Source organism: Haliotis rufescens, unplaced genomic scaffold, assembly GCF_023055435.1.
Source record: "Haliotis rufescens isolate VD_foot unplaced genomic scaffold, xgHalRufe1.0.p SCAF_1, whole genome shotgun sequence".
In the NCBI taxonomy this organism is placed as follows: Eukaryota; Metazoa; Mollusca; class Gastropoda; order Lepetellida; family Haliotidae; genus Haliotis; species Haliotis rufescens.
In genome coordinates, this window is record NW_025963779.1 from 7,427,419 (window position 1) to 7,447,086 (window position 19,668).

Below are 19,668 nucleotides of genomic sequence, written 5' to 3' on the forward strand. Positions count from 1 at the left end.
TTCCCTAATACTAGTAATTGTCAGCACATAAAAGTTTAGGGCGCACAGTGTGTTTAAGTAAGAAAAATACACGTGCACTAAAGTGTCCGTATTACTGGATGACTTTTTGCAAGCGCGGGACGGTTACGGCAATGACATAAGAACAAGCGACTTCAAAGAACACGAGCACTTTGGAGCAATCAATGGTTTCCTCCTAAACGTTCTTACTGGGGCGTTCTTTCTACTTGAATTCAACTCATAAGGTCTTTTCTGTGAGTAAGAAAGTAATATGTCTTGAAAGTCCTTTGTAGTTCTTAGTGGCAATTACTGGATCACCGTGACCAATTATCTTACTTGCTTTTTCACTGATACTGACTTGTCTTATAACCGTAAATAACAGATATGGGGGAAGGATAACCATCGATATTGACAATGAAATGACAGGCTTTAGAAAATGTCAAGGGTGAGATGTGTCACAAGGACTTTCCAATTACACAAAGATTTTTGTTAAAGTAGTTTGACCAAGGTCACGCCCGTTTTCACATATATTTTAAAACGTCATTTTAGAATGGAGATTACTTGGGATAACGTTGACTATGCGACTAACTTGTGTCGTAAGAGGCGACTAACGGGATCGGATGGTCAGGCTCGCTGACTTGGTTGATGCATGTCATCGATCCCAATTGCGTGGATCGATGCTCATGATATTAATCAGTGTTTTGTCTGGTCCAGACTCGATTATTTACTGACCGCCGTCATATAGCTGGACTATTGCTGAGTGCGGCGTTAAACAACAAACCAACCAACCAACTTGAGAGGTACTATATATCCTTTCCATTCATGTTAACACACGATCCATGTTGACAACGAGTGTTGATAATATAATCTACTTCCGCAATAACATGCGTCACATGAAGATATTCATTTGGGTGAAACATGTCACATTACCACGAAAGGATAGTGAAATGACGAACGATAGAATGAGGTTTTACTTTGGAGTCAGGAATATTTCAGTTATATAGCCATCTGGATAATCGAGGCGATGCCGGGCAATCCGGATGTTGACAGCAAGAGCAACGATCTCACAATGTCACAGTGACCTCAGTAACACATCCACCCAGTCCTCATGTCAGTCGTCTCTGACGACAAGTGTTGGGGACTGGAATCTGTCCTAATCAGTGACGAAGAAATATGACTGTCCTTACCAGCACTTCACCTCATGATTGGAACCTTAATTGTCTTGTTACAACAATACACAAATGAATAATCGCAAATGTTTCCGACATGACGTTCAGATGTACTTTGCCAACCCTGTATATTCCATGTTTCAGGCACCAAGTTACACAACTTATTCGTCATAGTCCAAAGCCCGCATAACACAATGGCTCTTGCTCTATGCTCCAAGGAAAGATAGAGACAGGAGTGATCGTGTGATTTCAGCTTGAGACCAACAGCGACGTCCTATACTATTAAACTAATGGATTCACACCTATGAGAAAAGTGATCGCCTTACCCAGTGGGTACTTAGGAAAACTACCAATAACAAGCCTAGCTTGCTACCCACGTGCATTTTAATATACTTCAGCTGTAGATAGACTATATCATGTCCGGGATGCTGTGGTCCCTGCAGTGGTATCATGCTTACCCTATCATGCTTACCCTTTCGCGAACACCTTGTGTCATCACTAATTTTAAGTGACCCGTTCATATATTATTCACCACTATTTTGCCTAGCATGCCCAATTGAATCTGTTTCGGCAGATTATCGAGAGTGGTTATTCTCTGGCGCTGAGATTATATATGTTCAAGTACCAGCTGCATGCTGAAACTTGAGTTAAATATAGAATTTAAAGAAAATGATTTCACTATATCCTCACGCACAAAACAATTCTAAATGCTTTCTAGTTGATATATCACATATTATATAAAACGTCCACACATTTTTAGAGAAAGGATTGCCGAATGATAATTTCACATCACAAATGTTGATACGAGTATGACAATTTACGGTTTCGTCTCCTTATGAATCCGTTACGGTATTAACCGTGTTTATGAAGACTTAACTTATTCTCTGACACCGAAAGTGATTCGTGCGTATGATATATGAGTCAGTTCAGGCAGGATTGCACGGGTCTTGCCTTATTGCGTGAGAGTGAAACATTTATGACATACTGAGTATAACGCTTGTCTATTTGTACCACACCCTATGGCGTGAAGCTGTCTTGATGTTTGGTTTATGAACATTGAATTATCTCTCTAATGACAGTGGTAGATGTCTTGTATTACATAGATGCTTGCGATACCACTGACACTGATTACGACGACTGCTATTAGTACGTCCTTCACCGGCAATCGCAAGTGGCAATATCTCATCATACCTTTCCCACTCCAAGAAGCAGGATATTGAAGAGAAACCGAAAGTATTATTTGATTGATTATAATAATTATTAATCTGTCAATATCAATGTTCATAGGCATTCATGTAATCAGATGAAAGCATTTGAAAACGCATTCAGAAAATGTTGCCATTCATGAGACTAAAATCGAAATTATGGAATGAAGAGATTCTGTCGACTTTGTTTCCACTTCTCCCTCTCAATTAGAAGACCTCAATAAAAGACTGAATTTTTTTCCCACGAGTTCGCAGAGGCGCCATCAAGTAGATCGACCACTTTTGACTTAACTGGCAGGCACGATGTTGTGAGTCCGTGATCATCAACTCTTCTGTAACGAGAGGATACAGATAGCTTATAGCAAGACTGAATGTTGTTGAACGCCGCAGTCAGCTATGTTCCAGGTATATCACGGTGGCCTGGCCACTCGACCACCATTGACTCTCACGACAAGCATGTGGGTCTCTGGAGCAATTCTGACTGAATGATATTGTATTCTGGGTAAATAACATGACAAAAGAAGGGATTTTAGAGCACGATAATGCAAGTATTTATGTCTCGCGCATTATTGTATCATAAATATTAAAATATATATTAAGAATAAGTATTTGAGATCATAATACATATTTTCTGTTCATATTATATGATATTTGCGATACTAGAAAAAAAACGAGGGTAATCACATCTTTATCATATGATGTTGTTTTGAAAATGATCGAAGTTCAAGGCTTATTGTCATCCACTAAAATAGCATTAAAAATCGTGAAAGAATACGAGTGTTATCCTGCGTGAACTGTCCCATCTAGTATATGATGCCATATATAATGACTGTTTATTAACCTAAACACTCAAACATCGGGATATCTGAACATTTTGGGAACACTGGGTAATAGTTTGTCGAGCAAGCAGGCATCGCATCGATGTATGAGCTTGTTTAAACTAGTTCCTGCAATGTGACCTCATTTGCACATTTATCAAATCGTGATACAGAGTTTATCGGTTTATAACATCGATGATATCTATAATAGGATAAATCGCAATAACATGATGTGAAATTATTATTCTGATCTTTACTACTGTTACAGAAACGGAATTGTTCATACAGTTTGACTGAAGTAGGGTCGGATGAACATTCTCAATGGGACAAAATTTATGGAAACAACTTTTTGAATATTCTATCATATCGACGCTTCCTTGTAGATCCTTAAAGCGTGTCAGTCTTGCTTGACAACCGTATAAGCATCTGTATCTTTCAAAACTGGCTCCCACAGGAGATATCGCTTGGGTTATCACGCGAGTGTGACTGGGGATGGTAAATATCCTGCATTAGGAATACATAGTGTTTATTCCTAATACAGGATATTTACCATCCACAAACACACAAGCGTGATAACCACTTTATAATGTCATTCTTTAATTCTGTGCTTGAAAATCGCTTTCCCTCTCTCACAAACATTTCGAGTTTTCCTGGAATGCGCGCATTAATATTTATTACGTCACAGGGTAAGTGATGTGTCAGTCGGACAGTGACAGTAGCCAATATAGTTCCAACTGAAATCTGTTTCTTATACAGTGGCGAAGCAACATATACGCAAAACAACAAGTGTTTTTACTTGCCTTTCGCGGCAATCCATCGGCCTTTCCGATGGAGTAACTGCCCTTTGTCAAAGAGAAACTACTCTGACCCTAGTCTATGAGACGTCACTGCGACGTTCTGACGTTGTTGAAAGTCGGCCTGTTCTATCATAACGTTAAGAAGTGCAGTCAGATGTACACACAGCGTCAAAACGAAACAAGGTAACAATTCAAACATATTTAGGCCAAATCCAACCTGAAGTTGTTAGCAGTACTTTTTTTTACACCTACGACACTGCTTAATACTGTCTGCAAACTTATTGTCATCCATTAAAATAGAATGAAACATCGGGAAAGAATACGAGTCTAATCCTGCGTGAACTGTCCCATCTAGTATATGATGCCATATATAATGACAGTGTTTATTTACCTAAACACTCAAACATCGGGATATCTGAACATTTTGGGAACACTGGGTAATAGTTTGTCGAGCAAGCAGGCATCGCATCGATGTATGACCTCATTTGCACATTTATCAAATCGTGATACAGAGGTTATCGGTTTATTACATCGATGATATCTATAATAGGATAAATCGCAATAACATGATGTGAAAATATTATTTTGATCTTTACTACCTTTAGAGAAACGGAATTGTTCATACAGTTTGACTGAAGTAGGGTCGGATGAACAATCTCAATGGGACACAATTTATAGAAAATAACTTCTTGAATATACTATCATATCGACGCTTCCTTGTAGATCCTTATAGCGTGTCAGTCTTGCTTGACAACCGTATAAGCATCTATAGCTTTCAAATCTGGCTCCCACAGGAGATATCGCTTGGGTGAGATCAATAGAGGTTATCACGCGAGTGTGACTGGGGTTGGTAAATATCCTGCATCCTGTTTATTCCTTATACAGGATATTTACCATCCACAAACACACAAGCGTGATAACCACGTTATAATGTCATTCTTTAATTCTGTTCTTGAAAATCGCTTTCCCTCTCTCACAAACATTTCGAGTTTTGCTGGAATGCGCGCATTAATATTTATTACGTCCGAGGGTAAGTGATGTGTCAGTCGGACAGTGACAGTAGCCAATATAGTTCCAACTGAAATCTGTTTCTTATACAGTGGCGAAGCAACATATACGCAAAACAACAAGTGTTTTTACTTGCCTTTCGCGGCAATCCATCGGTCCGTCCGATGGAGTAACTGCCCTTTGTCAAAGGGAAGCTACTCTAACCCTAGTCTATGAGACGTCAAGGCGACGTTCTGACGTTGTTGACAGTCGGCCTGTCCTATCATAACGTTAAGAAGTGCAGTCAGATGTACACACAGCGTCAAAACGAAACAAGGTAACAATTCAAACATATTTAGGCCAAATCCAACTATTTTAATTAGTGGAGAAGGTTTCAAGCTGCAGACGTCAACAAGCAGAGATATGGCTACTGATCCCACTTGTCTAGGCCTAGTGCCCTCGCAAAATGGTTTCGAAATTTATATCTCCAAAGTTGCCAAAACTCATAAAATGCCTTAGCTCCGTCAGAGCTAGACACTGATTTTCAGTATATTAGACTGTTCTTTTGATAATGATAGCAATTATCCCTGTAGTTCATCCAGATTCCTGATGGTTAATGCTGACTCGACCGCCGAATGACAAAGGCGACGCCATGTTTGTTTATAAACACTGAAAGTAGTCCCTACTTGACCTTTAAAATTTGCATCTCTGTCCGCATATGACCCCAACGGATATCGTTTTTACCCGTTGACTTTATCCTGCCGAGAAACCTACCAATTATAAGATAAATGTAGATGTCGCTGCAATGAAATCGCATCACAATGCTTTGCAGACGATTGTGACGTCATTGTCACCATGACGTCACAACCAAAAGTCATCACTGCTACTGAAGTTGTTAGCAGTACTTTTTTTTACACCTACGACACTGCTTAATACTGTCTGCAAACCGAAAGAGTTGGAAGAATGACGCTGGATGATAAATAAAATCTCACCCTGGTGTCTTTTGATATAAATAATATTAAAACTCGTTGATAAAAATGGAAAAAAGGGAGTTTTTACGGATTTTTATGGAGATTTGGAGTCCAGTACAAAAGAGCAAGGGACATATCCCAGGTTTTAAAGTCAAGTCAAAAGTTGATTGTACTGATGCATGATCTTCACAGTTTTCTTCCTCAGTTAACACATTTGCCTGATTTGACATGCCATTTATACAAAGTTCTTTGATCAAACAATTAATGTAGTGATGCTTACATATGATGGTTATGCTATTTGAGGCCTTCTCAAACTACAAACGTTTCATGAAGGGCAGCCAGACTTTGGATGACAGCTTACTTTTAAATTAGTGATATACAAGACACACACCAGTCACATACCTCCACGTTAGCTTTTCAGTAATGGCTACTGTGACCCGTGCTGACATTGCGAGGTCTACCGACAACGGCGATAAACTGACCTGGCCTTTTCAGCTATAATTGTTGACGGCTAAAATAGAGAGAACCCAACCGAGAGACATGGTTACGTCAGTCCGTCGAGTGGTTTAAGGTTCCATCGTTTAGTTTGAATGCATTCGTTTCTGGCAAACTGCTGGACCAGAATTCAATTCCGGTGCACAGAATCAGGGCCTAATTGCACAAAGAGATCGCAGCACTGAAACTACTGTAACTCCCATACATTAACTTGGGATCAGGACACGAAACACTCTGAAACGTAAACACTATTGTGGTATATTACCTACTTATTCTGTAGTCCAGAAATAGTCTTCGTCACTAAAACATCGCTATTATCCTCATCTATCCTGATGACTACACAGTATTACCTAAGTGCATGTCACGTAACTCGTACTGACGGCATAAAGCCAGTGTACAATAATTGAAGACACAACTGTGAGGTTGTAGAAAAAAGTTATTTTGTTATTTTCGCCGCAGTCAATAATTTTCCAGCTATAACACGATGAGCTGCAAATATCCAGACAAACCATTGGTTAATATCATGAGCGCCGTTGGGGTACGATGGCACGCATTCAACCAACTAACCGAGTCTGACTACCCGATCCAATTTACTCGCCAGGTACGACAAGCAATAGAGTGCTTGCCATGGGGACATATTTTAACCCCGGATTTTAACTGTGGCATCAACCTCTTTGCAGATGGCACTCAGATTTATCTGCCTTCAAACCATTTAAGGAATCTGAAGTTGAGATGAAGTTGAGATGAATCTGAGATGAATGACGTCTCACAACCTGAAACTATACGTCGACAGAACAGAGCTTTCGACATTCTGTCCAAAACGTATCGAGAACCAAGCGTTCACTGCGACAGTCCCATATTGGCAACATTCCCACAAACTCACAGGCTTACAAACTTGGTGTCATTTTTTACTCTTGTCTGAATCTTGACATCTGCAGACGATCATACTATCATATTAGGAGGTACTTATATTCAGATAAGCATGCATTTAGCTTCCTCGCTGATGCAAGCCTATATTACATCGCGGATAGAAAATAGCAATCGCTTCTTTTCAGCAACCGTAATAATTTGCTGATGAAATTGCAGAGGGTAGAAGCCCAACAGAGTTGTACGTAGGACGAGAACACATGACCACATCTTCAACAATTTCACTGGCTGCCTCTGCAATACCGGAAACAGTACAGGGTATTGGTCCTTGTTTTCAAATGTGGAAATGGAAAGCTCCCGGGTATCTTACCTGTCTACTTTATCAGCACCAACCATCTCGATTGCTGAAGTCCCATGATCAGGACTTTCATCAAGTTCCGTCAACACGCACAACTGGTGTCGATCGCGCTTTCGAATGAGGAGGACCCTACATGTACCTATTCAACAAGCCCCCTCTTCACATCACATCACAGCAACAATTACGTACTTGAAAATTTCATTTGAATACTCACTTTTGAAAGATCGAACACAAAAAGCGCTATTGAGCAGTGTTTGCTGGAAGTTTAGCGCTATATAAATGTTTGAATGTGAGGACTCCCTTAAACTGAAGCCATCTGCATTACCAGATTGTCAGAAGGGCTGTATTTATTTATGTATTTATTTGCCATGTTTTCCTGAATCTTGTCAATCACATTAGTGTCAAAAGGGACAGAAAATTCCATGATATAAACGATTGCATTGGATTTATCAAAGGGACAAGAACAGGTGTGTTGACATGGGTAAGTCTGATGCTGTAAACGGGCCCATTCAAAAAGAATTTGACACACGACACACTCGACTATACTGAACCGCAAAAGAAACGATTGATCTTTTCTAGATTATCCATTGGTGTCGTTTTATAGGTTTTTACCAATTCCCCGTTATCACAAAAATATGAGGAAAAGCGTAAGGTATAACGGTGAAAATTGTAGCATTAATTCTTGGTTCTTGAAAATGCGGGTTAGCATTGAAATATGGAAAACCAATGCGTTCTTCCTATATTTACATTTGTTGTAGCTTGAGTGGGTCAATAAAAAACATGGAATGAAACATGTTCGTTTATGACAACAGGAACAAATTCTTCAAATAACTGTGTCCTCATGTACAGACTAAAGCTTTTAACCATTTCCTTATGTCTTTTTTCAAATATCACAGCACATTTCTATTTTGAAACAAACAATGGACTTAACTGATCCACCAGAGTGTAAATATTAAAAGCGATGAGACTTTGATATGCTCGTAATGAAATATATTGACATTACCACTAAAACTGTTGGGAAATAATGATCAAAGAGCTGAGCGTATGCATCTGCAGACAAAAGAGGCATAAAAACAAAAGCATGAAGCAAAGGGCACTGATGCCTCGACGTTTTTACAATAATGTCACACGTATTAGGACCCTTGCAATCCTGATGAAGGACACTGAAACGTTTTGACATAGGAATAAAAAGAAAACAAACAATATTTCAATCAAAAGTGGTTATTTAAATTAATCGAAAAGCTTACCACAGCCTATGTTTACAATACAATTTAACATTGCAACAACGTTTTACAAACCACTCATGTATCAATAATAAAGCACGTGTCCTTGAGAAGACATCATGCTATGATAAACCATGCTGAGGGAGTGTTTTGGACGCCACTCTTGATAGATATTGCTCTCTCTAACTTTCCAAAATGATAAATACCGAGGAAACAACAGTATATTAAGTTCTACGTTACAGAATAGTACTGAAGAGGCTTTAAACATCAAAGCTGCTTGAAAACACAAGAAAAGATACGTGCAAATCATTCGGTTATTACGAAACTGTTTCAAGCGACGCGCCTTTGAGCTGACACATCGATTGTTGGTAATTGTTCTCAAGACTGGACAGGTCATTGCGACGTGGTGTGTACTATATTTGGCATTTGCATACAGCGTCTATTTGACGATGCGTTAGAAACAGATTTTGTACAGTACAGACATTATTACTTTTGATTATTGTATTTCACAGGTGACAGTAGACGGATGAAATAGTGAAACTCGTAGAGCAGCATAGCATATGGCTTGCCAATTACAGGTGTCGTGTGTTGTCTTATTGTGCCTGAATGTGTTAAAAGAACGCCCGTTTCTTCTGATTTATTGAAATAATTACATCTTGGAACACGTTGCTGATGTTTGTTTGTTCGTTTGTTGTTTAACGAAGCACTCAGCAATATTATAGCTATTGTATATGATGTAGGCCTGTGAATAATCATGTCTGGATCAAACAATCAAGTGATTGATATGGTGAACAACACCGGGGTACGATGACACCCTATCACCCAAGTCATCAAGTCTGACCACCCGATTCTTTAGGTCGTCTTTTACGATCAAAATAGGTTTTAAGGGACCTGTAGTAACCTGCAAGGCGGTGGGGTAGCCTAATGGTTAAAGTGTTCGCTCATCACGCCGAAGACCCGGGTTCGATTCCCATCATGGGTACAATGTGTGAAGCCCATCTCTTGTGTCCGCCTTGATATTGGGGTTTATATGTAGTGAAAACATGTTGACATGACATGAATGCTGGTATTTGGAAGACGTTTTAGGGGACAATTATGACACGGACCTAAATTCGCATTTACGACATTCGAATAGGTCGCTTTCTGACGTGTATTTGTTGATCGTATTTGGCCTAGGATATTTCACCTTGAGACTCGCTTTTGTTACGAGGTGATTTACATGTTGAAACGCAAAGTTTAACCCCGTATGTACAGACTTAAACTGTGAAATTATTAAATAACCACACAAGACCAATGCATAACTACCACATTATATTGAAACACACATGACTAGGTTTATGATTATTAATGGCAATACACTTGGTCAGATAAGTACCAACAGCAATAAATAACAGGCCCTATTACAACAGTCAGTGCACTCACAGATGTCCATAAGTTGTCACAGTTGAATGTCTTGAGTGAGGAAAGTGCTCAGTTGGAAGCAGGCAGAAAAGTCGGCACTTTCAGGTTTGTATCCCGTCCGCTCTGGGCAAATTGAAATGTTCGATGTTTGGTCCTTGTCTGTTGAGATGATTAACAATGGGATAACGTCTGTTGCGTGTATAGAAATCTTCACACTACATGAAGACGATTGACGTGACCGACTTCCATGTCAACAGCAAGGATCATGATCGGATCGTAACTAGGAGGCGAATGTTTCAATTCAATTGAATAAAGAATTGATTTGAATTGAACTCGGAGGCGAATGTGGGATTAGAAACCACAACCTGCAGCTATATAAGTGATTTAAGGATAGCGGCATGCAGCACCTTGGACTCTTGTCTCTAAACATAAGGACGAAGGGAAACTCTGAAAAGATGTGTGGAAATCATCAACAAAATTCTTCCCTGTCCCATAATTTAATCCCGCGTAGAGGTCAAAACATGTTTAGAAATATGTTAAGATTCTACATTTGTTTATAGTCTATACGTAACGAAGAAAAGAAATCCAACAGACTCTCCAGACTCAAAATCAATGTTTTCTCCGTGTACCTTACTCGTGCGTGGGCGAAAAGAATATCATATGCTCACGTTTGCGTCTCTACTCGTCGGGTTTGTGCAGACATCCAATAACGTAACCTACTGCAGCACTATAGGCTCTAAAATAAGTTACATACATCGAGTCTGTTCCAGCTACAAAAGGTATGTCTTCAAGGATAAAACGCCGTTTATCTGTGCAAACATCAGTAACACGCGGACCTCATTGCCCAATGCAGACATCCAGTTAGGCCTAATCCCGCCTCCCTTTTCATCAGTCCCTACCGATATTATTAGAACCAAGGTTAAATGGATCGCTCGGATGTCACACTCATCTGTATACTAAACCTGTCTGTAGGTCACGAGGCGCCAATAGATTAATTGCTCTACTCATCAGAAAATGGCTTACCTATTTGAAGTATTTATACCTGGTGACAGGTTGCAAATGAAATGTAATTAAATCGACGATGGATGTGTCACTGGGACGACCTTCGCGGACACAGTTATTTGCTGTTTATTTTCTAGCCATAAGAGCGTAATAAGCTAGTTAGACGAGGAACGGTGTATTGCCGGCCTCACGTAATTCCCCTATTTTTATACCGCTAGGACAATGCCATATATTACCGAATTCAGACAAGGTCAGACGTGTGTCGTCAGAGACGTAGAGTCTCTTCCTTGATAGGAAAGTCAGTCACTTGTAAACACTTGTACAAGGTTACGTATCCAATTATTTCAATCCTTTCTTCGTGGCTTGATCAGATATTGGAGGGAAGGTCATGACAGATTGGGTGATTGAGTTTTCTGTTGTTTGCAGTTATTGTAGCGTCATGTGACAAAGGCCAGCTTTCTGTAGCAGCTAAAGGGTTAGTTTGTCTGGACAATGGGTCAGTGTAGATTATTCAAATAGTGTAAAAAATGTCAACGTCTGACATGATCCGACGTAGTTCAGTAATTCCCGATTTCACCCCATCTACCCAACAACCACGCGAGTCAACCCCCAGCCGTTGTTACCAGTGTTGTAAAATATGAAGGCGGTGTGTTCCAGCTGGAATCAAGGTTGCGTTGTGGGCTATAATGTCACAAATTACATAATCTTAATTTGTTGAGATTGATCTTTTCTAAACTATCCATTAGTGTCGTTTTAAAGATTTTTACCAATTCCCAGTTATCATGAAAAGGCTTGGATATAACGTGATAGTGGAATGGATCATTTTACACTATTCAGGCTTAGTGGAATCCTCGCGTGATAATCAACCTTTTACGGAACGTAATCACTGCATGTTGTATGCAGGCAGCACGTTTTTCATGATTGCAAGATCAATTACGTATATCAGTAATGTGTAAAGGCATCATTTGGCACTGTTCATGCTGAGAGGAAGCCCACGTGAGTATCAACATTACAATCTTCGGTTAAATATGGGCCTGTAATCACATCATGGTGCATGAAGGGAGGAGACATTACGACATGACTAAGAGAGTGAGTGCCTCTGGTTGAACGCCACTTTCAACATAATAGTGATATCAAAGTGGTCAACACTCAACAATGTGACGTTGTTTATGTTAGTGTGAACTCAACAGTAGACCAAGGTCCATAAGCTAAGATAAGATGACGTTATTATGGGCCACCTTTGAGGAGAGTTTAACGTTATAGCTGATATGTATTGTGCTTAATGGAAACAGAGTGCCATGACTTTACATTGGGGCACTCGACAAGGACAGTGCAAGCATTAGTCTCACGCGGACCTAATTGACATTAAGAACTTAATAATTTATTTAGATAAAGAATTTTGTATAGTCGGCGTCACGATAATTCTCGACATTTATAAGAATAGATGCGACAGCATTATATCTAAACGAACAAAACAAGGTCATACGTGTGACTTCAGATACGTAAAGTCTGTTCCTGAAGAAATTGTCACAAAAACACTTCTACAAAGTTAATCATTCATTTTGTATCATGTACTGGTAGGAAGCTAATGCCAGGTTATACTATCCGTCAGGGGGCACAGATGTCCTGGTCGTCTTGAGCGCCGGAATTCGCTGTGCAGAATTTTGTCCCTTAGGCGTACATGAACTCTATGATCGTGGATGTGATTCCCAGACTCGCCATGACAATGTTTCTAGGTTTGATCGAGGTCAGGTATCCGGATTTATGTCATCAAAAAGTGAATCTTACGAAAGCTAAAGTCGCAGAGTATAACCGTTAACAATAAGACATGACAATGTAAATGCTGAATTAAACATCTGAGGTATCCTTCCGTTGTTTGCTCACTTTTCAAGTGCACTTATATAATGGGAATGCTTGTTCGGGCGTCCACCCTCGTCGTTGTATTATGTAAACATCGTCTAATGTGTTGGTATTCTATCGGCAGTATCAAGACAGTTCACATGGACAAGACAAGACATGACAAGACAATTTATTCAGTATAGGGGCCAGTGGCCCAAAATACAGACATATAAAGGTTTCATTCCTTGAGGTAAGGTGTGGTGAAATTTAACATCGCGTTCAAGATTATTTTTCTCAAATAGCGATGAGCCTGCACGTGTGTGGCTGCTTGACGTATCCGGTTTGTGCTCGCCTACTGTTATACCTTGCCCCAGTTTTAGCAAATACCCCTTACCCCCCACACACAGACACCAACCCTAACACACACGCACGCACGCACGCACGCACGCACGCACGCACGCACGCACGCACGCACGCACGCACGCACGCACACAAATTATACTGACTCCGTCCCGACCTGTCTTTTTATTATCCTCTTAAAGACGAGCGTCAAGCAAGGTTAAAATTACCATGTTAACGCTTTTTTTATGACGCGACCAGGGATTCGAACCGACTGACGCTTTACAGGCAGACGGTCTGACCACGGTTGCAACCCTGATATATTGTGAATGGGCATGACTAGCAGTCCCAACTATCAGCTACCGAACTACAGGAGCTGTGAGGATATGTAAATTCTATGTATTGACTGGCAAAGCTAATTCACATTAATTCACAATATATAAATTGATTTATCAATTCTTATCAGCTGTTGCTTCTTGAACATGAATCCCCCCTCAAAATGTAATTACCCTCCCCCCCCCCCCCCCCCCCCCCCCACACACACACACACACACACGCACCACACACATTCAAACACACACACCCGCGCACGCACGCACGCACATACACACACATTGACCTATCCCGCAACCCCAAAAATGTCATGGGTCAGTCGTACCAGAGCTCGAATCTGATTTAACAGATAAGCTCTGTGTAACAGGAACGATATTCAGTGTGTGTTCTCCTTTGAACAAACTCACACATAAGAGCCTAAGCTTCATTGGGACAATAGATGTGCGAAAGCGTGCCAGACGTTATGTAAAAAGTTCACAACTTCAGATGCTCTGAGCATTATGAACCGGGAAAGTAATTGATTTTGGCTGCAGATGCATCTAACTGTGGACTAGGTGTGGTGACATCTCATGAGACAAGTGAGGGCGATGGACCTAAAGCGTATGCTTCAGGGACGCTATCAACTGCTGAGAAGAATTCAGACTGAGAAAGCGGCTCTTGATATCGTGTTTGGTTTACTGAAATTACATAAGTATGCACATGGTAGAAGAATTACCCTCTTTATTGATCATCTGCCATTGATCCTAGGATCGAGGACGGGTATTCCTGTTCTTTCAGTTTCGCGACTGCAGAAATGACATTACTACTACGTTGTATCTGTCTATAAAATATAGGACCACAACACAGAACACTGACTATCTTTCCAGATTCGTTCCGACTCTTTCTGGACTGGAGGGGCTACTTTACTTCACACGATTCGGGTTGATAAACTGATTATAAGTGCCCAAGCTATTGCAGCTGTTACACCAACCAACAAAGTATGTATCTGGTGAGAAACATTTATCTTCAGAGGGACATGCCATCAGAAGAACATCGGTACTACAGAAGGAAAAATGCCCAGTTTACTTAAGGAGTGGCAATTCTTGACAACATGCATGGAACTAGTCCAGGAATTGCCAGGATGAGCCAGTGTCAAGGATGCTTGTTTTGTGGTCAATTATGAATATGTTGCACGAGTTACAACCTAAGCCGGCTACCACTAGACACAAATCCTTTGAATTGGCCTCCACGCTCAGTGAATTCCTGTTTATTTTGTTGGATCTGTTGTGATTGCTTTTGATGCCAGATCGAAATGACCTGAAGTGTACAAAACACACCTACCACAACACCAAGTAGAATATATGTTCTTAAGCAACTGTTTTCATCTTATGGCTTTCCTGAAATACTTAACTGCATGAGCGGACCTGACCGATCTTTCAAGTCAAAGTGACAAACTTTAGCAAAACGTTATTAGGCTAAAACAGTTGCCGAAACACTTGAGGCTTAAACTAGAGGTCCAAAACACAACTATGATATCCACATCAACAGCATCACCATCGAATAACCATCCCTTACGTAATTCAGTACAAGCATCATCATTAATATCATTGACCTCGACCTGTTTTTCTGTTGCACAGAGTGACATGATTGAGATATTCATTGCTGGGTTTTTTCAATTCAGTCAAGATAGATTGGAGTATTGGAGTCTATATTCTGATTAATTTTAAGGTGTATAAATAAATGTGTCAATTCTATGCTTACATTTCCCACGAACGTGATGTTTTGATAGATGTGCACTGTCAATGCTTATATTACTTCTTATTTATTCCAATAGGGGAAAAGATTAATATATTAGGTTCATGTTAATTGTTTAATGCCACCAGAATCCTGTTTCTCTGCAGGGTACACAGTAGAAAATAGCATCACTACAAGGTTGTGCTTTGCGTGCGGAACTCCCGCTTTCGTGCTGCCTGACAATGAGAAATGCCGAACAAAATATGTTGTCTCTTGGTTTATGTAATATGAGGAAAAACTAAATACATCCATCTGTGATCATTACATTGTTTGCAGTCGGACTCGTTTACACTGCTGCGACCTTTTCACTTTGACCACGACCTTAAATTATCTCAAACTTCATTCTGTAATTTGCGAACATTCTCTCCTCTGAATTACTAGCCTTTGCACACGTTTTCTTCTGATGACGTAACGTAATAATATATTCAGATCGTTGTAAGTGTATGCTTAGTTATTTGTTAATAATACTTTGCTATTTGTATTCATGAAAAGTATAACTTCTATTTACGAAGCATGTAGCAAAAAGAGTAGATAAGTAGATTCACGCTACATGTCATAAGAATGTCAAACGTCAAGGTCACAGGATAAAATAAGGTCACTAGAGTGTGATGGTTGCCGCAATTATGAGGTTAGCTTTGTGAAAGGAATGCACATTAATTAATTCAATTTTCAAACCATCGTTTATTAAAGTAATGAAAACGAATGCAGTGACGGTTACTGTTGTGTCTTGCAACAATGTCATGCACTTATCACGGTATATTCATTGGTGCAGACTAAGAAATATTGTTGATATTCAGTTACTTTAATGTTTCAATGCTAATTGCATGTTTGATATCCTATACTTTAAACCTTGAGCGTAACGTTCTGGAGACAAAAGAAGAATGAAATGACTCAGATACCTCGACGTCTCAACAATAAATACCATGAACATATTGGCTCTTGTCACACTAGTGGCTCTGTACAGTTTTATGTAGCTATTAAAAAAATGACAATATCCAAGAAAAATAGCAGCTTAGGCAATAGGCAGGCTTACCTAACGTTACGCAAAGCGCTCGTGTATCGAAAAGCACATGTCTTAGTGAAGACAGCATACTGTTATTAACCATACTAAAGGAGTTTCTTGTGGACGCCACTCTTGATAGATATTGTTCTGTCCAAGACGATGAGTACCCAGACACCCAAAGTATATTATATTTTTCATTACAGAAGTGCCTTGAAGAGACTTTAAACATCAAAGCTACTTTAAAACGCATGATAAGATGCAGGCGTGGAGCCGATGCAAATCATTTGTCTATTAAAAAATGTTCAAAAGTCTTAAATGTATCAAACCAAGCGCCTATGAACTGAAAAATCGACTGGGTTAAATTATGATTTCCTCAAGATTGGACATCCCTTTGCTTAGACGTTGGATACCTATTTGACGACGCTGAAATAGCACAGTACCGATGAATTAAAGGGAAGACATTAATACTTTTGACTACTGTATTTCACGGTCGGTGATAGTGGCTTGCCGACAAAAGTGGAACCCGACGATCAGTAGAAAGCATATGGCTTGCCTATTACACGGTGAGTGTGTTGTCTTATTGTGAATGAATGTGTTAATGGAACTTCTGGCTCTGCTGATTTATCCCTTGTTCAAATAATTACGCCATATATCACGTTTGCGAATGAGCAGCAATAGGGTTTCTTGATAGAAAACACGTTTTTCGAGGTCATAACATTGCCTAAGTACATATGTAATTTGCAAACGCATCATTTGTTACTATTCATGCTGAGAGAAAGCCTTACGTGATAATTAACCTTTTAACGTCCGGGGAAATACGCGGCCGTAATCACAGCATGGTATTCGAAAGAAGAATTCTGCGTTTGTAGAATTTCACGCCAAACATCATGTCAGTATCCTTTTAGTCGTTCTCGGCGTCCGCAGTCTGGTCATGCTGACAAACCGAGGAGTGTTAGTCAAGAACTTGAGTGGGTTTGTGGCTTTTATTAAAAGCCGCTTTGCACTGTATCTTAATTTTATCACGGGTTGTCAGCGTAAGTGGTGCAGGTCCAGGGCACTTCGTTCAAACTTACAGGTACATGCATAGTGGGTGCTCAATAACGAATCATAATCAGAGTGAATTATCGATTCCAAAAGAGGATTATAGGATCCGGGTACGCCTAAGGGGATGCAACTCTGCGCAGGAAATTAAGACCGGCCTAGATAACTGGGTCACCCGTGTCCGGTCGAGATGGAATTCTTTGCTCGACATAGTGTTAATGCTAGTAAGGGACAAGATTTATGTTTTAGGTAATACCAGTGTTGAGGTAATTCAATGACCAAATACTTTGTTCATTCTTTGGGATCAGTAACTTTGTTACAAACATGTGTTTTGATGACTGAACGTCGTATGTTGCATGACATCGTCAATTTAGAATAAACTTTCAGTAGGGCTGATGATTTACTTTGGGGCGTTGTTGAGATGGTTGACTAAGGGATATGGTCAGTTTAGATCATTGGCGTTTGGACATTGTTGAGATGAACTAGTCAATGGAAAGTACAAAGAGTCCAAAATGTTCAGCTTTTACATTCTTCAAAATGGGACCACGAAACGCACTTCGCCAATCCATACTCTTCTTGTGGCATTCATGAAATGTCGATGGAATGAAATGACAATTTACTGTCCTCTGATATCTTGTCTACAGAACAGAGATTTAACCAATAGGACTCTACAGGATCCATTGTTAATACAAACTTATGTAATTTGATTTTCTTTCACGCAAATTTGAATACAAATTCAAAACATCAACGCCATAGAATAATCAGTCCAGATTATCTTCCGAAACAGATTCCGATGAGCGTAAGATGCTAAGGAGCGATGACATCTAGAATGTGTTTTTACTCATAAAAACATATGTGTCCTCGCTCCTTGTTGTGATACATGAGTTCAAATTGTTACTATAATTGTGTTTGCAAATCCGAAAATCCATAAGAGCAAATCATTGTCAAGAAAGATCATGGTTAATGCAGAAATATTCATTAGCTGTAGAATATGGGTGGGAAACAAACGTTACTTGTTTGAGACGAAGTCCAAACTGTTTCCAATGTTAAATACTGAAAAGTATGAAAAAGCAATAGGTGAGCATATTGCCATTGCACATGTTCAGTTTCATGCAAACATATTCATTAGTTTGAGAGTTATGGCTTCGTAACGAAGCCTAGAAGTGATTGAGACTATGTCCAAATTGTTTTCACGGAAACATAAGAAAATAAAAAAAATCTCATAGCAAAATGCATTGGTTAAGCTGATGAACAATGCATATGCCAAGTGTCGTTGAAATATGCTGAACGGTTATAAAGTTATGGCCCGGAATAGGATGGGGGAGCAGGGACGCCAACACCAGCAGGAATCGAGCCAAAGACAATATGTCTCCACTCCCTTTTTGTGGAGACATAATCATATGAAGAGATCACTGAAAATCAACGATGGCACCAGGTGTTCGCGAAAAGGGTAAGCAAGCATCCACCACTCACAAGATGTTCATATCAATGTTTGTTGCCGAACGTCACACAGCAATACCTCTGCCATACAACGGGCGGCCTATGAATTCTCGAGTCTTGACCAGACACTGATCCACGCCATCGGAATACCACGTCATGCTGTCAACCAAGTCACCACTATGACCAACCGATAAAAGGAATGAAAAACATTAATCAATTTAAATTGTTTTCCCATCATTTTCAATTTTGCCCCCTTTCTAACAATATCGCATGAGGGCCCTCTAAGGATCAATATCAAGTATAAGCTGCCTGTTCAGAAAGCTGTCAACATCGAGAAGCATGGATAATTCAACAGGGACTATGTTCATCGGGTGTCTACAAGTGGCTGCAAGTGTATGGTCTGTCGGCTCCCAGGTTCACACATGTAAGCCCATCCAGGCATACCCAGAACTTATCTTCTTGGACTCACCTTCCTTTCCCCTCACTGCGGAACGTCCGTGTATGCAGGTCCGGGGTCACTCTGCGGGGGTGGGCTTAACTTCATTCCATCACAACAAGTCTTTTAATACCATGAACATTTTGACATAGTAGTTCCCTAATACTAGTAATT